Source organism: Dendrobates tinctorius, unplaced genomic scaffold (assembly GCF_039654945.1).
Source record: "Dendrobates tinctorius isolate UK_male_01 unplaced genomic scaffold, ASM3965494v1 ptg000037l, whole genome shotgun sequence".
Taxonomy (NCBI): Eukaryota; Metazoa; Chordata; class Amphibia; order Anura; family Dendrobatidae; genus Dendrobates; species Dendrobates tinctorius.
Genome location: NW_027361705.1, coordinates 16,446,494 through 16,473,071, shown reverse-complemented (window position 1 = coordinate 16,473,071; position 26,578 = coordinate 16,446,494). Strand labels below are relative to the sequence as shown.

Here is a 26,578-nt window from a genome sequence, read left to right as displayed (position 1 = left end):
ATATTATCACGCAGGATGGGTTTTAAGGATGATTTTACATATAAACACACACCTCCCCCTCACTTATTTGTACAGTCATTTCAGAACAGACTATAGCCCTATAAATTAACCGCCCAGTCATGACTCTCGTTCAGTCATGTCTCAGATACCCCACCATGTCATAATTATGTTCCAATAAAATTAATTCTAATTCCTCCATTTTGTTGGTGAGGCTTCTGGCATTAGTATACATGCACTTTATGTATCTCTCTATACCTCTATTCTTTCTTAAATTATTAACTGTTCTAACCTCAGCCCCCATGCCACCCCCACCCCCAATTTCATTATTTATGCCCAGGTCTCTATCTGCACTGTCTTCCCCTCCTATAAAAGGAATACCATCCCCCCGTCCCTAGTTTAAACACTCCTCCAACCTTCTAGCCATTTTCTCCCCTAGCACAGCTGCACCCTCCCCATTGAGGTGCAGCCCGTCCCTAGCGTAGAACCTGTAGCCAACTGAGAAGTTGACCCAGTTCTCCGGGAACCCAAAGCCCTCCTTCCCACACCAATTCCTGAGCCACTTATTAACTTCCCTAATCTCCCGTTGCCTCTCTGGTGTGGCCTGTGGTACAGGAAGTATTTCCGAAAATACCACCTTGGAGGTCCTTGCTTTAAGCTTGCAGCCTAATTCCCTGAAATCATCTTTAAGGACCATCCACCTAGCTCTAACTTTGTCATTTGTGCCAATGTGCACCATGACTGCTGGATCCTCACCAGCCCCTCCCAGTAATCTGTCAACCCGATCAGCGATGTGTCGGACTTGAGCGCCAGGTAGGCAGCACACCGTTCGACGATCCCTGTCTTTGTGACAGATTGCCCTATCTGTTCCCCTAATAATTGAGTCTCCCACTACCAGAACTTGTCTGGCCTGCTGTCAGAGACACCACACTGCACTTGCTCATAGAGCCAGTGCACGTGTCCTGAGTACAGAAGCAGTGCTAAGAGTTACCTGGGGAGCAGGGCAGCAGAGGTGACCAGGCGTGCTTCAGGCTAATAGTGTCAGGGTCCAGTCAGTGCTGGAAAGTAAAGATGCATAGGACCTGCGGACACTGAAACTGAATAGTCTGCACGGGACCTATGGTCATGTGACTGCAAGGGGGAGGGGCTTAGCATCCTGTATTCAGATAGGACAGGACACCATACAACAACTCAGAGTCAGGCAAAACAGAGGTCACACACAGTACGGGCGAACGAGGTACAGGAGGGACGAACAGACGGGTAGTCAGACAGAGCCAAAGGTCATACACAAGAGGGCGACGTGGTACCAAGGGGACGAGCAGAGAGGAGTCGGGTCACAAGCAGAGAGTCATACACGAGAGGTAGCGCAGTACAAGAGGGTCAGGCAGAACTCGTAACAGGGACAGAACCAGATCACAACCGAACAAACAAGCAAGATATCAGGCACAAGGCACTTAACTCAGAGGTCACTTAACTCAGCCGAGGGCAGGAGTATAACTGACACCGGACCCAGGTCCAGTGAGCACTAAATAGCCTCCTGCTGCCAGAGAGAGGCAACACAATTAACCCCTAGTCTAACCAGGATGGGTCAAAGCGAAATCCCGTCCTGGATCATGACAGTACCCTCCTCTCAATGGGGGGCCACCGGACCCCCAGGTCTCTCAGGGTACTTGGCGTGAAAGGCTCGGATCAACCGATCCGCATGAACTGATCGAGCAGGAACCCACGAGCGTTCCTCAGGACCGTAGCCCTTCCAATGTATCAAATACTGAAGGGCGCGACGGACCAACCTGGAGTCGACAATTCGTTCCACCTCGTACTCAGCCTGCCCATCTACCAGAACCGGTGTCGGGGAAGATGATGATCCCTCCCCACTGGACCTCACAGGTTTCAAAAGGGCCTTATGGAAAACATTTGGGATCCGCAGAGATGGCGGGAGCTGCAACCGAAAAGCCACCGGGTTAACTGCTTCGGTAATTACATAGGGACCTATAAACTTGGGTCCAAGCTTCGCAGAGGGGACCTTGAGCCTTATATTTTTGGTGGATAACCATACCTTATCCCCGACCTGAAACACTGGCCCACGGATCGTTTTTTGTCCGCAAAAAATTTAAATTTGTCCTGGGCCTTCGTAATGTTATTCTGGACCTCCCGCCATACCTCCCCCAACCGCTGGATCGACTCGTCCGCCCCAGGACACCCAGAATTCAAGCGGGAAAATTCTCCAAAATGAGGATGAAACCCATAATTGCAAAAAAAAGGAGATGTACCCGTAGACTGGTTAGTGCGGTTGTTAAAAGCAAACTCAGCCAATGGTAACACAGAACACCAATCATCCTGTCGGGCTGAGGTCAAACAACGCAGAATTTGCTCCAGAGACTGATTGGTCCGCTCAGTCTGCCCATTAGTCTCTGGATGGTAGGCGGATGAAAAGGACAGACTAATACCCAAAATCTCCAAAATCTGGACACAAATTGCACTCCCCTATCAGACACCACATTCAGGGGTACCCCATGCAACCGCACCACATGCTCCACAAACAATCTGGACAATGTTTCCGCATTAGGTAGAGCTGCCAAAGGTACAAAATGTGCCTGCTTACTAAACCTGTCCACTACGACCCAGACCACGGTATTACCCTTGGAAGGGGGAAGGTTGGTGATGAAATCCATGGACAGATGAGTCCATGGTCTCTCAGGAATTGGCAGTGGTACCAATTCCCCGGCCGGCCGGTTATGGGGAGTTTTCGCACGGGCACAAACCTCACACGCAGACACATACTACCCAACATCAGAGGCTAAAGAAGACCACCAGAACATTCTAGCAATGGCCTTCTGGGTCGCTGAGATCCCTGGATGTCCACCCAGAACTGAGTCATGGAACTCCTGGAGGACCTTGAGACGAAACTGAGCTGGCACATAAAGTTTATCCACCAGCTTAGCTGGAGGTGCAAGAGCCTGGGCTTCTCGAATCTCTCGTTCCAACACATTAGAAATCTCTGCCACCACCACCCCAGGCTGAAGAATGGAGGATGGAGGTTCCGGGGGGGACACCGGATCTAGACTGCGTGACAACGCATCCGCTCTGATATTCTTGGATCCTGGTCGGAAAGTGATCGAGAAGTTGAATCGAGAAAAAAAAAGTGACCATCTAGCCTGTCTGGGAGTCAACCTTTTAGCAGACTCGATGTAAGCTAGGTTTTTGTGGTCCGTGATTACCGTTATAGGATGGACAGCCCCCTCCAAAAAATGCCTCCATTCTGCAAAAGCCAATTTTATGGCCAGAAGTTCCCGATTCCCCACATCATAGTTTCTCTCTGCCGGAGAGAACTTCTTTGAGAAAAAGGCGCAAGGTCTTAAATTGGTCAAAGTGGCGGGTCCCTGGGACAATACCGCCCCCACCCCCACCTCTGAGGCGTCTACCTCAACAATAAATGGTTCAGAGGGGTCCGGTTGGATAAGAACCGGGGCCGACATGAAACATTTTTTCAAAAACTGAAATGCCGCTACCGCTGCGGTTGACCAATTCTTGATATCGGCCCCCTTTTGAGTCATGTCTGTGAGGGGTTTAACCACCTGTGAGAACCCCCTTATAAATTTCCGATAATAATTAGCGAACCCTAGGAAACGTTGCAGACCCTTCAAATCACACGGTTGAACCCACTCGAGAATGGCCTGCACCTTATTAGGATCCATGCGATACCCTTCAGCAGACACGATGAACCCCAGAAAGGACAGTTCCTGAACAAAAAATAAACATTTTTCAAGTTTAGCAAACAGACAGTTCTCCCTGAGCCTTTGGAGAACTGCCCGAACATGACCAATGTGAGTCTGTTTATCAGGCGAGTAGATTAAAATGTCATCCAAATACACCACCATAAAACGTCCAATCAAATCGGAGAACACATGATTTATGAAATTTTGGAAGACCGCTGGAGCGTTGGTCAGGCCGAAGGGCATGACCAAATTTTCAAACAACCCTTCAGTAGTGAGAAAGGCGGTCTTCCATTCATCTCCATCCCGGACTCGGATAAGGTTATATGCTCCCCGTAGGTCTAATTTCGAAAACCACTTAGCTCCGGACAACTGATTGTATAAATCAGGAATAAGTGGAAGGGGATAAGTATTCCTCACAGTTATTTTATTTAACTCACGAAAATCGAGGCATGGGCGCAAACCACCGTCTTTTTTTTTTTACAAAAAAGAACCCTGCCGCCACAGGAGAAACAGAAGGACGAATATGTCCCTTACGGAGGCTCTCAGAAATATATTCCTTCATCGCAGCCCGTTCCGGACCCGAGAGGTTATACAGGCGGGCTTTGGGCAATTTAGCACCTGGAACCAGGTCAATGGCACAATCAAATGGGCGGTGTGGTGGTAAAACCTCAGCCTCTTTTTCGGAGAAAACATCAGTATAATCTATCAGGCACTCCGGAATGCCTTCTAGACCCACGGACGACACAGACACAGAAACAAGACATTTCTCAGAGCAATAGGGACCCCATTTAACAATATCCCGAGATTCCCAATTAATCACAGGATTATGCAGCTGTAACCAGGGGAACCCCAACACCAGTCCCGCAGGCAGGTTGTTCATTACAAAACATGAAATACGTTCCTGGTGTAAGGAACTCACTTTAAGGAGAAACTCTTCAGTACAAAACACAATGTCATTCTTACCCAGTGGTGTTTTGTCAATAGCAACAAGGTGAATCGGAGTCTCCAACCTAACTGTCCCTAACTTACACCTGGCCACCAAGTCAGAGTCAATAAAGTTCAATGATGAACCGCAATCCACGAAGGCAGAAGTGGATGTGGAGACACCCCCACAACAAAGTTCCACTTGGAATGACATTTTAGAAAATGCAGAAAAGGGTACCTGAGAGCCTGGGTGACCTCCACGATAATCACCCGGGCTCAGTCGCTTGCTGGTTAGTGGCCGGGAGGGGCAATCCTTTTTCCCATGTCCAGACTCGCCACTGTGAACACAGCATTTTCTCACGTGCCGTTGCCTCCTTTCTTCCTCCTTACGGTTGATGGTTCCCATCGCCGTGATTTTCAGTGAAGAACTGGCTCCCCTTCCTTGGGAGAACAATGATGTCTCGGTTTGTATCACTCCCCTTGCCCGTAACCTGCGATCCATTCGGACGGCCTGTGTCATAGCTTCCTCCAGGGCATCAGGTGGGGGGTGGAGAGCCAAGGCGTCTTTCAGATGCTCAGACAGGCCTCTACGGAACAACCCCCGGAGAGCGGCGTCGTTCCAGCAGACCTCAGCAGCCCAGCATCTGAACTCTGAGCAAAACCACTCAGCTGAGTGTTTCCCCTGGCAAACATTCATCAGCCTGTCCTCAGCCATACGCACCCGATCAGGCTCATCATAAATATGCCCCAGGGCCTCAAAAAATGCATCCACAGTCATACGCTCAGGGGCCGTGGTAGGAAGGGAGAAAGCCCAAGCTTGGGGGGCTCCCCTTAACAGAGACATAATGACCCCCACTCTCTGACTTTCATCCCCAGAAGAGTGTGGTCTTAAGGAAAAAAAAAGCTTACAGCCCTCCTTGAACACTCTGAAGTCATTTTTATCTCCAGAAAAGGTATCTGGTAACTTCACTGGAGACTCAGGGGGAATTAATGTAACATCCCGAGCCCCCAATGAAAGAACTCCCTGCACAGTGTCAGCGATCAGCTGCTGAGACTGAGCCAGGACTCTTTGTTCTCCAAAGAGTTTCTGAGACATCTGCGTCAGATGCTTAACCTGCTCAGAAAGAGTGTGCACAGGATCCATCACACACACAGGTGAATGGGAGCAGAGAAAAAAAATGGTATGGGTCAGTTATAATGTCAGAGACACCGCACTGCACTTGCTCATAGAGCCAGTGCACGTGTCCTGAGTACAGAAGCAGTGCTAAGAGTTACCTGGGGAGCAGGGCAGCAGAGGTGACCAGGCGTGCTTCAGGCTAATAGTGTCAGGGTCCAGTCAGTGCTGGAAAGTAAAGATGCATAGGACCTGCGGACACTGAAACTGAATAGTCTGCACGGGACCTATGGTCATGTGACTGCAAGGGGGAGGGGCTTAGCATCCTGTATTCAGATAGGACAGGACACCATACAACAACTCAGAGTCAGGCAAAACAGAGGTCACACACAGTACGGGCGAACGAGGTACAGGAGGGACGAACAGACGGGTAGTCAGACAGAGCCAAAGGTCATACACAAGAGGGTGACGTGGTACCAAGGGGACGAGCAGAGAGGAGTCGGGTCACAAGCAGAGAGTCATACACGAGAGGTAGCGCAGTACAAGAGGGTCAGGCAGAACTCGTAACAGGGACAGAACCAGATCACAACTGAACAAACAAGCAAGATATCAGGCACAAGGCACACGTATACAAGAGGTCACTTAACTCAGCCGAGGGCAGGAGTATAACTGACACCGGACCCAGGTCCAGTGAGCACTAAATAGCCTCCTGCTGCCAGAGAGAGGCAGCACAATTAACCCCTAGTCTAACCAGGACGGGTCAAAGCGAAATCCCGTCCTGGATCATGACACCTGCCCTGCTCTCCTATTTCCCCCTTACTGGAGCAGACACTCCACCGGCTTTCAGAGGACATGCCTTGCTGCAGCAGTGCTACTCCTGCACTAACACTCCCCTCATCTGCCAACTTAGCAAACTTATTGGGGTGTGCCAGATCAGGACTAGCCTCCCTGGTGCTCTTCCCTCTACCCCACCTTCTAACTGTCACCCAGCTAGCTGCTTCATTGTCCTGCAGCTCCAACCTAGCATCCCCCCTCATCTATCCCATTGAGCGTCTGCTCAATGAGCAGAAGACTCCTTTCCATATTGTCTATGGATCTCAGTGTTGCCAGCTGCACATTTAGATCCAGTATCTGGGCTTCCAAATGCACAACATGCTCTAATCTCGCACAGCAGTATGCACCCTCAACCGGCTGTTTAAGGATTTCATACATGCGGCAAGACGTGCACTGGATGGCATTGGCATTAGTGGAGCACATCCTAATGGGGATTGCACCAGACAGAAAAGATAAGCAAAAATAAAATAAAAAGTATTAATAAAATATAACAGTAATTCAGTAATACCTCCCTTGGAAACTCCCTGAATCCAAAGTCACTGAATCACAAGTCACACACTTACCACAGTTCACACTTACGCTCAGGTCACACTCAGCTCGTTCACACTCGCTCAGGCAGAAGATTTAAAAGAGTTTTTTTTCCCTTTTACAAGCACACCACCCTGCTGCTCAATGTACTTCGAAAAGGAGTTGAGCCCCAACCAGCTGCCCCTTATAAACCCTTAATTATGAACTCCCACCCTTAATTAACCCCTTGTGAATATAGTTACACCTCAAGCTTTAAATGCAATATAGTTAACCCTTTAAAACACATACTAAAATAAGAGATTAACCCTGTATAGAGAAAAAACAGGTTAAACAAGCCCCCAAGCCCCCCCAAAATTGAACAGGTAGAAAGCACTCAGCAACCCACAATTCAGCAACTCACACAGGTATTTGTTAAGGGTTTTCCAAATACCTCTTCACTGAATCACAAGTCACACACTTACCACTGTTCGCACTTACGCTCAGGTCACACTCAGCTCGTTCACACTCGCTCAGGCAGAAGATTTCAAAGAGTTTTTTTCCCTTTTACCAGCACACCACCCTGCTGCTCAATGCACTTCCAAAAATAAAAAGGAACACAAAATATATAAGCATTATTAAATGCACGCAACAACACAAAATTTGGATAAAATTTATATAAACGCCCCAAGTGATAGGATAATCAGGCTGAGTGCATTTGGATTAAGAAAGTTGAAGAACACTTGTCTTAAAGGGAATCTGTCACCACTTTTTTCGAATATGAGGTGCCGGCACCTCCATCAGGGGCTTATCTACAGCATTCTGTAATGCGGTAGATAAGCCCCTGATGTAACCTGAAAAAGAAGAAAAAGGAGTTAGATTTTCCTCACCGGGGGGCTGTCCGGTCTTGGTCCGGTCTTGGTCCTTCTTCTAACAGTGATGTCTTTTTCTTTGCTGCCTGTCGGGGCTCCTTCGCAGGCGCACTGCTCTGCCATGTTGAGGGCAGAGGAGAATACTGCAGTACGCAGGCGCCGGACCTCTCCTGATGCCTGCGCATTGCAGGACTCTGCTCTGCCCTCAACAGTGCAGAGCAGTGCGCCTGCACAGGAGTCACAATACGAAGGACAGAAGAGGATGGCATCTTATGAAGATGGGAGGTGCTGGACCGGACGGCGACACCCATTGGACCGGACCAAATGCTGGGAAGAGTATAATCTAAAGGTACTGTCACACTTAGCGATGTACCAGCGATCCCGACCAGCGATATGACGCGGTCAGGATCGCTGGTACATCGCTAAGTGGTCGCTAGTGAGCTGCCACACAGGCAGATCTCACCAACGACATCGCTGGGGACGGAGGTCGCTACTTACCTGTCACACTAGGAGATCCTGCGTCCTCCCACCCGGCTCCACGCTCGTCGCTCGTCTCTCCACAGGAAGCGCCGCAGGAAGCTGACGACGAGAAGCGGTCCAGGACGTTCTCGCATGATCAGCGATAACCAGCGGGGGAGCCGGTCGGAGGTAAGTATCAGACACAGCGATGTCGCTAGCTATATCGCTATAACGTCACAAGTTATAGCGATATTGCTAGTGATATCGCTTTGTGTGACAGTACCTTAACTCTTTTTCTTATCTTTCTGGTTACATCGGGGGCTTATCTACAGCATTACAGAATGCTATAGATAAGCCCTTGATGTCGGTGCCGGTGCCGGCAGCTCATATTCGAAAAAAGGGGTGACAGCTTCCCTTTAAGAGCGATCATAACCCATCATTATAGGACAAAAAGGAATTAAAAATCTGGTCAAAAGTGAAGTTGTCAATGAATGTCGATATTATTGGAGAGACTTTATATAACTTTTAAGTCCTGGTATAATGTCTTTACAATGTCAAAGACTACAAAAATAAATGTGGAATTCGTGTTTTGATAGCACTAATTGTATTTCAGATTCAAACATTTCCTATTGAATTGAATTGTGTTAATTCCTTTTAACAAACATATTCAATAAACCATGAACTATTGAGCGATTTGCAATGTGTTATCTGGATTCACTCGTAATGAAATCACTTTTGCAATTTTTTTCTGTGACACATTTCATTCAAATGCCATGGCAAAAAAAATACATGATCTATTTAACCCCTTCACCCCCAAGGGTGGTTTGCACGTTCATGACGGGGCCAATTTTTACAATTCTGACCACTGTACCTTTATGAGGTCATAACTCTGGAACGCTTCCATGGATCCCGGTGATTCTGACATTGTTTTCTCGTGACATATTGTACTTCATGTTAGTGGTAAAATTTCATTCAAATAACTTGCGTTTATTTGTGAGAAAAATGGAAATTTGGCGAAAATTTTGAAAATTTCGCAATTTTCCAATTTTGAATTTTTATGCCCTTAAATCACAGAGATACGGCACACAAAAAACTTGATAACTAACATTTCCCACATGTTTACTTTACATCAGCACAATTTTGGAACCAAAATTTTTTTTTGTTAGGAAGTTATAAGGGTTAAAAGTTGACCAGCGATTTCTCATTTTTACAACACCATTTTATTTTTACGGACCACATCACATTTGAAGCCACTTTAAGGGGTCTATATGATAGAAAATACCCAAAAGTGACACCATTCTAAAAACTGCACCCCTTAAGGTGCTCAAAACCACATTCAAGAAGTTTCTTAACCCTTTAGGTGCGTCACAGGAATTTTTTTGAATATTTAAAAAAAATGAACATCTAACTTTTTTTCACAAAAAAAGTACTTCAGGTTCAATTTTTTTTATTTTACCAAGGGTAACAGGAGAAATTGGACAGCAAAAGTTATTGTGCAATTTGTACTGAGTACGGTGATACCTGATATGTGGGGGGGAACGACTGTTTCGGCGCATGGCAGAGCTCAGAATGGAAGGAGCGCTGTTTGACTTTTTCAATGCAAAATTGTCTGGAATTCAGATCGGACGCCATGTCACGTTTGGAGAGACCCTGATGTACCTAAACAGTGGAAACCCCATACAAGTCACCCCATTTTGGAAACTAGACCCCCCAAGGAACTTATCTAGATATGTGGTGAGAACTTTGAACCCACAAGGGCTTTACAGAAGTTTATAACGTGCAGCAGTACAATTAAAAAATTATATTTTTTCCACAAAAATGATCTTTTCACCCCAATTTTTATTTTCCCAAGGGTAACAGGGCCCTAAAAGTTATTGTGCAATTTGTACTGAGCACGCTGATACCCCACATGTGGGGGTAAACCACTATTTGGGCGCATGGCAGAGCTCGGAAGGGAAGCAGCGCCATTTGACGTTTTTGGCTGGAATTGCGATCGGACACCATGTCGCGATTGGAAAACCCCTGATGTACCAAAACAGTGGAAACCCCCACAAATGACACCATTTTGGAAACTAGACCCCCTAAAGAACTTATCTAGATGTGTGGTGAGAACTTTGAACTCCCAAGGGCTTCACAGAAGTTTATAACATAAAGCCGTACAATTAAAAAATCATATTTTTTCCACAAAAATGATCTTTTCACCCTCAATTCTTATTTTTCCAAGGGTAACAGGACCCTAAAAGTTATTGTGCAATTTGTCCTGAGTACGCTGATACTCCACATGTGGGGTTAAACCACTATTTGGGCGCATGGCAGAGCTCGGAAGGGAAGCAGCGCCATTTGACATTTTTGGCTGGAATTGCGATCGGACACCATGTCGCGATTGGAAAACCCCTGATGTACCAAAACAGTGGAAACCCCCCACAAATGACACCATTTTGGAAACTAGACCCCCCAAGGTACTTATCTAAATGTGTGGTGAAAACTTTGAACCCCCCAGTGCTTCACAGAAGTTTATAACGCCCGGGCGTGAAAATAAGAAATTCATATTTTTTCCACAAACATGATCTTTTAGTCACCATTTTTTTATTTTCCCAAGGGTACCAGGAGAAATTGGACCCCAAAAGTTGTTGTCCAATTTGTCCTGAGTATGCTGATACCCCAGATGTGGGAGAAAACTACTGTATGGGCACACGTCGGGGCTCGGAAGGGAAGTAGTGACGTTTTGGAATGCAGACTTTGATGGAATGGTCTGCGGGTGTCATGTTGCCTTTGGAGAGCCCCTAATGTACCTAAACAGTGGAAACCCCCCACAAATGACCCCATTTTGAAAACTAGACCCCCTAAGGAACTTATCTAGATGTGAGGTGAGCACTTTGAACCCCCAAGGGCTTCACAGAAGTTTATAATGCCCGGGCATGAAAATAAAAAATCATATTTTTTCCACAAACATGATCAATTAGTCCCCAATTTTTTCATTTTCCCAAGGGTAACAGGAGAAATTGAACCCCAAAACTTGTTGTCCAATTTGTAATGAGTACGCTGACACCCCATATGTGGGAGAAAACTACTGTATGGGCACACGTCGGGGCTCGGAAGGGAAGTAGTGACGTTTTGGAATGCAGACTTTGATGGAATGGTCTGCGGGTGTCATGTGCATTTGGAGAGCCCCTGATGTACCTAAACTATTGAAACTCCCCACAAGTGACCCCATTTTGGACACTAGACCCCCCATGGAACTTATCTAGATGTGTGGTGAGCACTTTGAACCTCGAAGTGCTTCACAGAATTTTATAACGCTCGGACGTGAAAATAAAAAAATCATTTTTTTCCACAAAAATGATATTTTTGCCCCCAATTTTTTATTTTCCTAAGGGTAACAGGAGAAATTGGACCCCAAAAATTGTTTTGCAATTTGTCCTGAGTAGGCTGATGCCCTACATGTGGGGGTAAAACACTGTTTGGGCGCATGTCAGAGCTTGGAAGGGAAGGAGCACCATTTGACTTTTTCAACTCAGAATTGGCTGGAATTGAAATCAGACGCCATGTTGCATTTGGAGAGCCCCTGATGTGCCCAAACAGTGGAAACCCCCAAGTCTAACTCCAACCCGAACCCCAACACACCCCTAGCCCTAACCCTAGCCCTAACCCTAGCCCTAACCCTAGCCCTAGCCCTAACCCTAACCCTACCCTAACCCTAACCCTAATGGAAAAATGGAAATAAATACATTTTTTTTATTTTATTATTTTTCCCTAACTAAGGGGGTGATAACGGGGGGTTTGATTTACTATTTATGGCGGTTTTTATGTTTGGCGGCTGTCGCATGCTAAAAGACGCTTTTTATTGTAAAAATAGTTTTTGCATCACCACATATTGAGAGCTATAATTTTTCCGTATTTTGATCCACCGAGTCATGTGAGGTCTTATTTTTTGCGGGACGAGTAGACGTTTTTATTGGTACCATTTTCGGGCACGTGACTTTTTTGATCGCTTTTTATTCCGATTTTTGGGACGCAGAATGAACAAAAACCAGCGTTTCATGAATTTCTTTTGGGGGGGTGCGTTTACACCGTTCCGCGTGCGGTAAAATTGATAAAGCGGTTTTATTCTTCAGGTCAGTACGGTTACAGCGATACCTCATTTAGGTCTTTTTTTATGTTCTGTCGGTTTTATGCAATGAAAACTATTTTATATAAAAAATAATTATTTTTGTATCGCTTTATTCTGCGAGCTATAACTTTTTTATTTTTTTGCTGATGATGCTGTGTGGCAGCTCGTTTTTTGCGGGACAAGATGACGTTTTCAGCGGTACCATGGATATTTATATGCGTCTTTTTGATCGCGCGTTATTACACTTTTTGTTTGGCGGTATGATAATAAATCATTATTTTTTGCTTCGTTTTTTATTTTTATTTTTTAAGGGGTTCGCTAAAGGGGTTAACTAATGGGACAGTTTTATAGGGCGGGTCGTTACGGACGCGGCGTTACCTAATATGTATACTTTTATTGTTATTTTTTTTTTTTTTTTCAAAAAATGGATTTATTTGGGGGAATATTTTTTTTTTTTTGTAACTTATTTGACGATTTTTTTTTTACTATTTTAACACTTTATTTTTATTTTTTTTTTACTTTATTAAATAGTCCCAGGTGGGACATCACTGTTCTGTGACAGATCGCTGATCTGTCTCATCACAGATCACTGTGACAGATCAGCAATCTGTCACAGGCAGTGCACAAGGCTTCCTCATGCCTGCGCTTTGCAGGCACTGAGGAAGCCAGCTTCCTGCAGGCCCCCGAAGGCCCCCGTCGCCATCTTGGATTCGGGGGCCTGCAGGAAAGGAGCCCCTGGCAGCAGCATTGCACATTGCGCTGCCGTGGGGGGCTCAGGGAAGCACGGAGGGAGCCCCCTCCCTGCCGATGCTTCCCTTTAAACCCCGGTACACCGCGATCATGTTTGATCGCGGTGTGCAAGGGGTTAACGTGTTGGGGGCGGTCCGTGACCGCCCCTGACACATTGTGCCAGGTGTCAGCTGTGATAATCAGCTGACACCCGGCCGCGATCAGTGGCACTCACCACGTGGGCGCCACTGATCGCGGTAGACGTACTATCCCGTCCATGGGCATAGGGGCCCGGGTCCCATGGACGGGATAGTACGTCGGATGTCAGGAAGGGGTTAAGCAAGAACAATAAAATACATCCGACAAGATTGGTTCATTTTTTCTAATAATAGTAAAGTATAAAGTGATTTTTCTACGTTTGTACTGTGGGCACAATGTTTAACTTATATGTATATAAGTGCAATGCACAGACCTCCTACTTTTCTACAGAACTGAACAATAATCTTTGCTTGGACTAGTAGAATTACGGAGGGTATTGTATTTACAGGTGTGATGCTAATGTTAAAATGTGGCTAGATTGGCTGTTTAAAAGAGGCCCAAAATTGTCAGAGTCGGCCACATTATTTTTATTTTTACAGATTTGTTGGGGACGTGATATTGTAGTATTTACTATTATATACAGTTAAGGCCGAAACTGTTGGCACCCTTGAAATTGTTACAGAAAATGAAGTATTTCTCCCAGAAAATGATTGCAATTACACACGTTTTGTTATAAACATGTTTATTTTCTTTGTGTACATTGGAACAACAGAAAAAAAAAAACAGAAAAAAGTCAAATTGGACATAACTTCGTACAAAACCACAAAAAATGGGCTGGACAAAATTGTTGGCACCCTCAACTTAATATTTGGTTGCACACCCTTTGGAACAAATAATTGCAATCAATCGCTTCCTATGACCATCAACAAGCTTCTTACACCTCTTAACTGGGATTTTGGATCACTCTTGTTATGGAAACTGCTCCATGTCTCTCATATTTGAGGGCGCCTTCTCCCAACATCTATTGTAATATCTTTCCACAGGTGTTTAATGGAATTTAGATTCAGGCTCATTGCTGGCTACTACAGAACTCTCCAGCTCCATTTCTGGGTACTTCTTCAAGTATGTTTAGAGTCATTGTCCTGCTGAAAGACCGATGACCTAGGATGCAAACCCAGCTTTCTGACACTGGTAACTACATTGTGACCAAAAAAAAAATTTTCTATGACTAAGGGCTGATAGCCAGAAACGCATCAGAATGTGACTCTGTTTTTATCTATTTGTGGTTATATATACACATTTTTATGATGGTGTCAAATAAAGAAGAATTGTTTTTGATTCAACAACTTTTTTCTTCCTCTCATTGTGATCCAACGATCAGATGGAATTCTTTGGATCGCTGCTGACAAATTCAAGGCTACCAGGCACACTGACACGGTGAGGCATTCCATTTTTCCATGTATTTTTTCTACATTGTGACCAAAGATCCTTTGGTAATCTTCAGATTTCATGATACCTTGTAAACAGTCAAGGCACCCAGTGTCAGAGGCAGAAAAACAATCCCAAAACATATTTGAACCTCCATCATATTTGACTGTAGGTACTGAGTTCTTTCCTTTTTTGGTCTCATTCCATTTTCAGTAAACAGTAGAATAATGTACTTTACCAAAAAGCTCTATCTTGGTCTCATCTGATCACAAGGCACTTTCCCAGAGGGCTTTTGGTTTACTCACATACATTTTGGCAAACTACAGTCTAGTTTTTTATGTCTTTGTGTCAGCTGTGGGATCCTCCTTCATCTCCTGCCGTAACGTTTCATTTCATTCAAATACGAAGGGATAGTTCATGCTGACACTGATGCACCCTGAGCTTGCAGGATAGCTTGAATTTCTTTGGAGCTTGATTGGGGTTGCTTATCCACCATCTAGACTATCCTGCATTGCAAACTTTCATTAATTTTTCTCTGATATCCATGTCCAGGATGACTAGCTACAGTCCCATGGACGCTAAACCTCTTGATTATGTTGCATACTGTGGACAAAGGAACATCAAGATCTCTAGAGATAGACTTGTAACCTCGAGATTATTGATATTTTTAAACAATTTGGGTTCTCAAGTCCTCAGACAGATCTGTTCTCCTTTTTCTGTTTTCCAAGCTTAGTGTGGCACACACAGACACACAATGCAAATATTGATTCAACTTTTACCCTTTTTATTTTATTTTAGGTGTGCTTTTCATATGGTCCACACCTGTTACTTGCCACAGGTGAGTTTGAATGAGCATCACATGCTTGAAACAAAGTTGTTTATCCACAATTTTGGAAAGGTGCCAACAGTTTTAGGTAGGACAGGTTTTCCTGTTCTTATTAGTGCAGACTCCACAGCTGTCCAGTTTATACAATGGCTGCTGGTCTGCTGGTTGCAGAGCATGTAGCCAGTCCTGTCCATCAGCAATAGAAAACCTTACATGACTAAACTGCTATTTTATTGGAAGAGACATCATGACAAATCTGGTCATATGCTCTTTCACCAGCAGCTATTAAACAGATGAACAGCTGTACAATCTGTGTGTAAAGCGGTACTAAGAAGTTCAGGAGAACCAGTCATATCTTTATAATTATAAGTGCCCCCAAATCATGTTTACAACACATCTGTTACAATAAAGTTAATGTGGGAAACCCAATTAACTCATTATGCAGCCAGCAATAGAAAATGTATATAGGCTATAGGAGGCAAATTATGTCAAATTTTAATGAAACTCAATTGCATAATTGAGTTTATAACCCCAAGTGTATGCATGTAAGTAATGTAAGTAAGAAACAAAAATTGTCAGCAAAACTGGCTGAACCACTTTAATCAATACAATTGTGCATGGAAAATTAGGAATTTTGACATAAGATAATAAAACTGTCACAAATCAGTAGTTTTACAATACTAATCGACAAGAATCTTGTCTATCAGTTAACACTTTAACTTGCAAAATCTACTGTAGAGACAAGAGGTAGTGTAAGGGTGATTTAGTAAAGACATCAATAATAAGAAACTATACACTGACTCAGTGTGTGCCCATCACTCTGCATAATTTATCGGATAATGCGCCCATTTATTTCACTCTTCTTGTGATTTCCCAAGAAAACCTATACTGTTCCAAGCTCATAGTGCTTCAGGTATACTGCAAGATTGACCTGTACACATGTGGAAAGTCCGCAAAAGAGAGGATGAGAGGTCCCTCAATCCTGGTGGAGGAATCCAGTGGTGATAGAAGGTGGACGTGTTGTCAAACTGTGTGATGAGATTCAGCACTGAGAGTGTGCCAAAGGCTTCTCTCACAAACAAATATTCACACTGTCTCAGTGACATCACTGCTAAACTATGGAGGCCAGGAGAGACAAAAAATGTCTTATGCATTTTTGGAAAGAAGTGTTTTCTTTCATCAGGGATGTCACAGGTTTCCAGAATGTCTCCTTTTTTTGGTAGTATGAGTCAGCATATTCCATATGTGAGATGTGGAATAGACTAGAAGTGGTCAAGGAAGAGGAGTTAATGGACTCCTACTGTGTGTGGTCAACCTAATGCAGTCGCGGCAGCAAAGAGTAGTGGTTAGGGCAGAGATCCTTTAGCCATAGATCCTAAAAACAGATTCAGAGCAGAAATCAGTGAGAAAACAGAGTTTGTGTGTGCACTAGTCCACACTCTATGCTGAGGAAAATGTCTGCAAGAGAGGCTCCACCACAGCACCCTTAGAATGACTAGAAAACTGTTGTCTCATGAGAGCTCAGGTTGAAACCAAGAGAGTTGATTTGAAAGACAGTCAAAAACTTGAATGCACCTTCTACCCAAAACATAACCAATAGTAATGTCAAACAGACATTATTGATGCAATGCAAAGTTGCAGATTAATTCTGCCTATTGCTTTGGAACGTAATTAAAGACTTTAGAATAGTTCTATTATAAGAATCCTCCACCATCTCCTATTAGGGGCAATGTATTAGTTGTCAGTCATTGGTCAGGGTGTATTTCCTGAATGCTCTCTTTCGTAGATTGTCATTTAAATCACTGCAAGTTCATTGAAGAAGGAGATAACAGTTATCCAAAGCATGTCTAATGTCAGTGCCAACGTGACCCCACTACACAAGGGTTGTAGTCTGCCATCATGGAGACACATTAATTTGTAACAGAGCTGCAGACACCTTATGATAGGCAACCTTTGTTGCTACCGTATTTCTATGACAATAAGACCTACCCTGAAAATAAGCCCTAGCATGAGTTATCTTAATTTTTGGAGTATGCTTGAAATATAAGCCTTACTTCAAAAATAAGCCCTAGCTACAGTCAGGGCTGGCATTAGGAGGATCAAACTGGGCAACTGCCCAGAGCCCTCACTCTCTTAGGGGTCCCCAGTGCTTTTACTCTGAGGTTAAGACTGCTAAAGACCTTTGGTGACTTCAAGGCCATGTGACCATTATGTGAATAAAGTTCATTTAACTGTGGGAGTCTAGAGGAACTCACGAATAAACAGGCTGGTGTATGCTGTATGTGCAGTATGTGTATATACATGTGTATGTATGTGCAGTGTGTATATACTGTGAGGCAGTGACCCCTGTTACAGCTAGGGGGTGCTGTATGTTCTCCGCAGGATATGCACAGAGGCGTATTGAGGCTATGGGGATGCATTGCGGTCACAGGCATAGCTGGGATTGCAATGGTTAAGTAATGACCGATGTCACAGGTAGGGGTTGCTGTGTTGATTCCCCAAGATATGCACGGAGGTGTATGAAGGCCACAGGTGTGCATGGCAGTCACAGGCGTAGCTGTGTCTGCAATGCACACTGATAATAAAAGTTAGTGTCCAAGGCAGAGGTACGGAAAACCTGCTCTGGATGTTGTGTTTGAAACAGACTGCAGTATGATAGTGTTGCAGTCTGTTCCCATCCAGCCCTGGTTTTCCATGGTTGCTATGATAAAAGCCCTGCAGGAAAGGGTTAGTACAGTCTGAGAGGTCTGAGTGCGTCTGAGGAGTCTTAGGTGTGTCAGGGCCAGAAAGAGGCCCGGCAACCCACAGCGTACAGAGTGGTGCTATCGTCCATGATGACTGGTCACGGATGTTGACAGGTCTTGTGCCCGGAGGTGAACCGGAGGTAGACTGTACTATGCCCGAAGGAATGACTGGCGTGTGTCACAGCTGCAGACAGGAGGATGTCAAGGTCTGTGTACGGCTGTTAGGAGAGACTGTGACACAGCAGTGCAGGACACCCACGGGAACTAGTCAGAGGAGGACTAGCATGTGTCGTGACTGCAGACTAAAGAAGGCTGTAAGTGAGAGACATTGGCACGGCGTGCAGTCACCCCTGGAAACTGGACAAGGTGAAGTCCGGCATGTTTAGGGACTGTGATACAAAGCCATGTACTATGAAGTGCTATTGACTTGTGTGAACCGAACACTAATATTATTTGTACTTGTGTGAATTGGACTTTAATGCTGTGAGGAAACACATTAAAGGGATTTTTGTGTTTGAACTTTGTGGGTCACTGCCTCTTCACTGTGTATGGTGCCACGGCTGCCCTACAATACATGTATATGCATGTGCTGTGTGTGTATATATACATGTGTATGTATGTGCAGTGTGTATATACATGTGTACGTATGTGCAGTGTGTATATACATGTGTATGTATGTGCAGTGTGTATATACATGTGTATGTATGTGCAGTGTGTGTATGTACATGTGTATGTAAAGTGTGTGCAGTGTGTGTACTGTATATACATGTAAAAGTATGTGCAGTGTGTGTATATACAAGCATAAGTATGTGCAGTGTGTGTATATGCATGCATATGTATGTGCAGTGTGTGTATCTACACATGTGTATGTATGTGCAGTGTATGTATATACATGTATATGCATGTGCTGTGTGTATATACATGTGTATGTGCACTGTGTGTGTTTGTGTGATGACATGATTATGTTTGAATAAATGTTGATTTTTGCTTTCAAGAATATGTGGATTGTGATTTCATGGAAAAAATAAGACATCCCCTGAAAATAAGCCCTAACCCATCTTTCAGAGCAAAAAATAATATTAGCCTGTCTTCATGAAAAATTGTTCACTTTTCAAGGGTATGTAATAAAAATAAAGTTATCATACTGTACAGTGTTAGCAATGTTCTATCTGTAAGCTTAAGAAATATCATGTAGTAATAATCTAACTCTAATTCCTCGTTTTTGTGATTTTCCTAAAGTATCTACATCATACCAAATCCTGTCTGCTTGTTAAGTGCTAAAATGCGACCCTAAAATAGCAATTACCCAGAATGCAGCATGTTTCTCTTTTATTGTGACATTGTCTTCTGGATATTTCATTGTGATTCTCTTCAATAGCCATAAATGTCCTTTCTGAGGTATTGAAATGAAATCTCATCTTCGGCAGCTAACAAGATGCAATGGACTTCTCTCCTGTACCTCGGCACATGTACATAAATTGATAGCCTAGTTAGTCTTAAACTCCAATGTTCTATTACTGTGTATAGGAAAGTGGCTCATTGTTATGGTTCCTGCACATTAGACGGGATGCACAAAGTTCAACTGCATGTGTGTTATGTTTCACTTGTATTAGTAAAAGCTCTGCAGCAAAAAAACTCATTTTCATAAAATACTTCCGTTTAAATTCAGTTATTTAACCGAGTACTTCAAGGACATATCTTAGTTTCTTACACAAAAAAAACTGTGAAAGCATGAGGGAAAGTATTCATAAGAACATTCACATCAGATCAAGCTTCATCATTGTGATCTAAGAGTACTATATTAATAGAAAATGGGTCAGTTCATTGGTTTGTGCGCTTAACAGACTAAGAGTACCATTATTAAACAAGGAAGCCAGTGTGAACATAGTCCTATACTCTATTTACACCTCGTACCATCCCAATGTTTTAAAAGCGATAGGAGTAAAACGGCTGTCCCCCAACAGACAACACTTGCTAAAATTCGCCATGTAAAATGAAAAAAACACATACTCACTAGTGATGAGCGAGTATACTTGTTGCTCGGGTTTCCCTGAGCATGCTTGGGTGGTCTCCGAGTTTCTGGTGTTCTCAGAGCTTTAGCTTTCGTCGTCTCAGCTGCATGATTTGCGACTGCTAGACAGGCTGAATACATGTGTGGAATGCCTGTTTGTTAGGGAATTCCCTCATGTATTCAGCCTGTCTACTGTCATGGTCACGTGAGACTGGACACACCGCCTCCAGCAAAGCGAATTTATATGACACGCGTGACCCTGGATACACCGCCTCCAGCAGGACAAATTTAAATAATAGAACGTGCAGCCGGATACACCGCCTCCAGCAGGCGAATTTCAGTAGTACACGTAGGTCTGGATACACCACCTCCAGCAGGGCGAATTTAAATAATAGAACGTGCAGCCTGATACACCGCCTCCAGCAGGTGAATTTCAGTAGTACACATATGTGTGGATACACCACCTCCAGCAAGGCAAATTTCAGAATAAAGGGGAAAACCAGGAAAACAATTACAATGGTGACCCTGCGATAGGGAACGGGGACATGGAGACCTCCTGCACTCCCCTGAATCAGGGTCTCTACACTCCTAACGATCCCTAGGCCGGTTCCGCACCGGGCGCCGATCAGGATACCTGAAATCCCTAGTTCTCCCTGAACCAATCCCTTAGTAGTGAAGTGGACAGTGCAGAAACTATTCCCACCACTGCACTAAAACACACATTGAGGAAAGTGAACAAACAGGGAAACACTACTTAGCTTTGCTCTGTTGCTAATGCTCCCAGCAACAGAGTCCAACATCTGAGTGCATCTTTTCCTCCAACCGGATCCAACACCTGAGTGCAGCTTTCCAGCAACAGAGTCCCGCATCTGAGTGCAGCTTTCCAGCAACAGAGTCCAGCATCTGAGTACAGCTCTCTTCCAGCAACAGAGTCCAGCATCCAAGTGCAGCTTTTGCCGTAGCTGCCACTACACCAAGCTTTGCAAGAACTCCTCGCAGACACCATAGCTGCCACTCCACCAAGCTTTGCAAGAACTTCACACTGACACCATAGCTGCCACTCCTCCAAGCTTTGCAAGAACTCCTTGCTGACACCATAGCTGCCACTCCAGGATTCTGACTGGGCTGCCCGGGACTCTTCTCAAGTTCCTTCCTTCACCAAGGATGGTTGAAAAACACCAATATCACCAACAGTGAGTGAACACACCTGACACTCCTTTATAGGAAAGCCAGAGCAAAAACACCTGCTAGAGATTCCCGTGCAATAACACTCACCACCACCGAGGGCAAACTAGAACAAAAGACACCACTGTGCAATAACCCCAATGACCACCGGGGGCAAAACCAACTCTAAGCAACCAGCTCAAAGGAAAAAAAGGTTACTTATTCAAAACCTGTCATATCCAACCTGGATCATGACATCTACAAGTCACAAATAATGCACGCCAAAATACTCGGAGACCACCCATGCATGCTCGGGAAAACCCGAGCAACGAGTATACTCGATCATCACTAATACTCACCTCTCAGATCGGCACCGTTCCAGCAGTCATCTCTATGCCTACCAACATGACATGCAGCAATTAATAATCCAAGAATGCATTTTTAGCCCAGCCACATGGATAAAGCAAAAAATCTTCTTTATTGAATATTGAGTAAAAACATGTTGTAGCAGAGAAACATAATGAAATGCGGTACAGAGCCTACATGTTTCAAGCCGTAAATAAGAGCTGGTTAACCGCTCAAAACATGTAGGCTCTGTTCCTCATTTTATGATGTTTCTCTGTTCCATTAAGTCTTTACTCAATATTCAATAAAGATTTTATGCCTTATCCATGTTTCTGGACTGAATATGCATTTTTGAAACCTCATTGGAATATAACACAGGTGCATAGGCAGTGACTTGCTTTAAGCATATCTACACCAAGAGATCTAATACACATATTGCTTTTATGACATAAAAATGTTACATCGGAAGTCACAGCTCCAATATCAGTATAACAACCCCAGTCCTGGAGGTGAATACATCTTTTTTGCTTTTATATGGTGCATTCTGACATTTAAAGGGAACCTGTCAGCAGTTTTGGCCGATATAAGATACGGCCACCGCCTTTCAGGGCTTATCTTCAGAGATAAGCCCCCGATCCGACCTGCAAGAGAAGGAAAATAAGTTTTATTATACTCACCCGGGGGGTGATCCGGTCCGATTGCTGTTGCAGGTCCTGGTCCAGCACCATCTGTTTATATTAGCCAACACTATAAATTGCAATGAAACAAGAATCTCATTTACAATCAGTTTTTCAACCCATGTTCATAAAGTATTTGTTACAATAAATTTGCACATTTAAGAAGTCATTCATAAAGCAATTTTACCCTTTTTAATATGCTAAAATAGCTTTCTAAATAAAATATAATATTTCTAAAATATCCATGAAAAATAACATGAAAAAGGGACAGTGAGAGATAACCTCACTCAGTCTGGTAAGCAAAGGCCCCATAGTCATGTGCTATCTTTTCCCCCCACATTGAAAATACTGTATATATTCCGTATATACTTGAGCATAAGCCAAGGCCCCCTAATTTTGCCACAAAAAACTGGGAAAACTTATTGACTCAAGTATAAGCCTAGGGTGGGAAATGCAGCAGCTGCTGGTAAATTTCAAACATAAAAATAGATACCAATAAAAGTAAAATTAATTGAGACATCAGTAGGTTAAATGTTTTTGAACATCCATATTTAATCAGGATAATTAATAATAATTCATGATGGGCCCCATAAGATGCTCCATACAAAATATGCCCCACATAATGCTCAATAAAGTTCATGATGGGCCCCATAAGATGCTCCATAAAGTTCATGATGGGCTCCATAAGATGCTCCATATTAAAATATGCCCCATATAATGCTGCATAAAGGTTAATGATGGGCCCTATAAGATGCTCCATAGAAAAATATGCCCCATATAATTCTGCACAAAGGTCAATGATGGCCTCATAAGATGCTCCATATTTAAATTTTCCCCATATAATGCTGCACAAAGGTTAATGATGACCCCAAAAAATACTACATATTAAAATATGCCCCATATAATGCTCCATTAAGGTTGATGGCCCCATAAGATGAAACATATTAAAAAATGCCATATATAATGCTGCTGCTGCGTTTAAAAAATGACATACTCACCTCTCAATCACTGGGGGCCAGGTGCCGGTGTCCTGAGCAGGTGGGAACACCGACACGCTATGGGGGCCTGGTGCCGGGGTCACTGCTGGCTCAGGCCCCCGACACTTGTGATATTCACCTGTCTCAGTTCCACTGCCGAGTACCGCTGTGTCTTCTGTCTCTCTGCATTGACTGTTCAGGCAGAGGGCACGCACTAAACACGTCATCACGCCCTCTGACCTGAACATCACAGCCAGAGGATGCAGAAGACAGAACAGCGTGGCGGTGGAATGGGGACAGGTGAATATTGCATGGCTCACCCTCCCCAAGTCCTACTCACCCTTCTGGCACTGCTAAATCTCGGTCCCTGCATCTCTGTCCGGGGCGGGTGCCAGCATTTCTCTTCCTGTCTTCCTTCCAGTGCTGAACGGTCACGTGGTACCACTCATTAAAGCAATGAATATGCGCTCCACATCTATGGGAAAGGAGACATATGCATATTCATTACTTTAATGAGTGGTACCACGTGACTGCTCAGCACTGGAAGGAATAAGACAGGAAGAGAGATACTGGCGCCTCTACTGAGATGCAGGGACTGATATGCAGCGATAACGCCAGGAGGGTGAGTATGATGTCTTCTGCCCCCCCATCCCCCCTCCCCTCCAGCAATGAATCGTGTATAAGCCAAGAGGGGCGTTTTCAGCATAAAAAATGTGCTGAAAATCTCGGCTTATACATGAGTATATACGGTGTGTGTGTGTATATATATATATATATATATATATAAAACAAGTTACTAGGACTCAGAGAAGAACCTTCCCATGTTTTTCTGAGTCACATGAACCCCAGCCTAGATTCGATAAAAATATGTTACCAATAGGGATGAGCAAGTGTAAGCTGTGGACCGGGGTTGGCTTTTCAGGATACAGTGGAGCCATGGACAAGAAAAGCAGTAAATATTAATTTTGTCAAATGAAGTTTTACTGCTTAACTCAGACTTTTTATGCTTCCAGCAACCAAAATGTGACAGGTTAATTCACACACACCCAGTCAGAACTGCGTCACTCTGCAGGCATGGAAATGTTGACTATGTTACTATAATTTACCTAATTGTGCAGCAGTCTAGTGTGGCTACTGGGCATTTATTTGAAAAAACTGGAACCTTCAAATGAATGCCAGGGGCGGTCTATTGGTGATGCAGCACAGCAGATTACATACTTAAAAAGATGACTCTAAACCCGCTAGCTAGAATGCAGCTATGGAATTATACACCGTCGTATTCACTTTATGGACCAGGTGATTGCAATGGGCTGCTCCTCAAATCATCTATGTATACTTTAGTAGACCTCCTTTAATACTGTAGTCTCTGTAAATCTCTAGTTGTTCAGCAAGCTGAGTCTGATGGGCACTGATGCATTCAAGTGCCTGTTTCTGCCTCTCTGTGTTGGGCACCAAACTGTGTGTACGTGCACACTCCCACGGTAATCCTTGCGGTGGACCTGAGCTCAGGATTTAGCAACCTGTTTCTGGTCGCTGTGTCATGCAGTGAATAGCCCACAGCGGCTGTTTGAACAAGGAATGGCGTGTTTCTTACTGGTGTGTGGTACATAGTTGACTTTCTGGAGGGTCCTTCGGGTGCGTCACACATGTCGGATTCTGGGGATTTCGGCTCTTCATATGGTGCTCGATGGAAACATCTCATATCCTCCTTCTTCCAGCTCACACCATGTCTAGCAAGATGGCCATCAACCCAAACCCTTCCTGTCAGGCACTTCTTCCCAATTGCTTGTACTACCCCCTTGCCTGGGGCTCTGTCTGGTTCAGTCCAAACTGCAGTTTGAACCAGCAAAACAGAGTACATTTAACATAACACCAGTCTCTGCAAATATAATCGCCATTCTTATTTCTCCTCACAGAACTGGGGTCACTGCCTCGGAATCAAAATCCTTCACACACCAGTTTAAGCCAGAGTCTTCAAGCAGTTGCAGGGGAAAACAGTGGCCACCTGTGACTGGTGATTAGTACTTCAGGCAATTCTACATTGTTAACAAATTAGAACAGCAGCTGCAAATTACATGCAAATGGTTAATGGTAGGTGACGGTCAGTGGCATATTCCCCATCACCTCACATGAGCGCTACAATGCTCAGATGCTCATTATGCAAGCCAAGCAATGTCTAATGCTTGAATGCTCATTTCGAGTAACGAGTATAATGGGAGCCAATGGGAAATCAGAGCATTTTTCCGGCAGACCCTACAAGAAGGTCTGGGGGGAGTGAAAATGTTGAAATGGATAGAAAAAGTGCTGAATGGAAGGAGAACAGCATGGGGAAGATCCCTAGAAGCATCTATGACTCCAAGATTGCTGCTGAAAACAATGGTGTCACACTTTAAGGACTGGCAATAAAACATTCAAAATCAAAGAGAACCTGGAGTTTACAAGAAAAAAATGCTAAGAAACATTTTTTCCTGTATATTGAGTTGTATATATGGCAAAATTTAAAAAGGATTTAAGAAAAAATAATTTAAGTAAACTAAATTGTAATATTTTATTTAAAAAAATGGAAATTTCAGTGTAATTTATGAAGGAAGCAAAATGTGCCAAAAATTAGGGACTCAGAGGGGCTCAGATACACATTGTATTAGACATAAAGACTGGCCTGTGACCTCAACATACTTATTTAACTATCCCTGTTTTGACCATACAAAATTTTCTTAAAAAACAAGATCCTCTTATCACCTGTTCACATACCCTACATGCACTTACTAAACTGTGTTTGTTCACATACTGGTTGGTTACCGGTTCAGGCAGCGTTATGTGAACACCTTATTTATTAAATTGATGGCTGGTCCATACAATACAAGCAATTGTTACCGTCCACCTTTCGTGACTCCCCAATTTCCTCATAGATTGTAAGATTGTGAGCAGGGCCCTCACTCCTCTTGGTATCTGTCGCTTTATGTGATTATTATCATTATGTAATGTCTTTTATTGTCTGTACAAGTCCCCTCCAAAATGAAAAGTGCTTTGAAACATGTTGGTGCTATAGAAATAAAATTTGTATTATTATAATAAAGAATGTCCTCATACACATTCTGTTCAAATTG

At 43.9% G+C, this 26,578-nt stretch overlaps 1 protein-coding gene across 4 annotated transcripts in view; it reads left to right on the top strand.

Annotated features, from left to right (window-relative positions):
- The window catches only part of LUZP2 (leucine zipper protein 2), a 1,424,041-nt gene that overhangs the window by 531,860 nt on the left and 865,603 nt on the right, over nt 1–26,578 (top strand). Inside the window, exon 2 of one of the 4 annotated variants that reach the window (XM_073573881.1) lies at nt 15,526–15,565. The exons of the other annotated variants lie outside the window; for them this stretch is intronic. The gene's annotated coding sequence lies outside the window, so the exon portion shown is untranslated. The remainder of the gene's footprint in view (nt 1–15,525; nt 15,566–26,578) is intronic. 4 annotated transcript variants of the gene reach the window in all.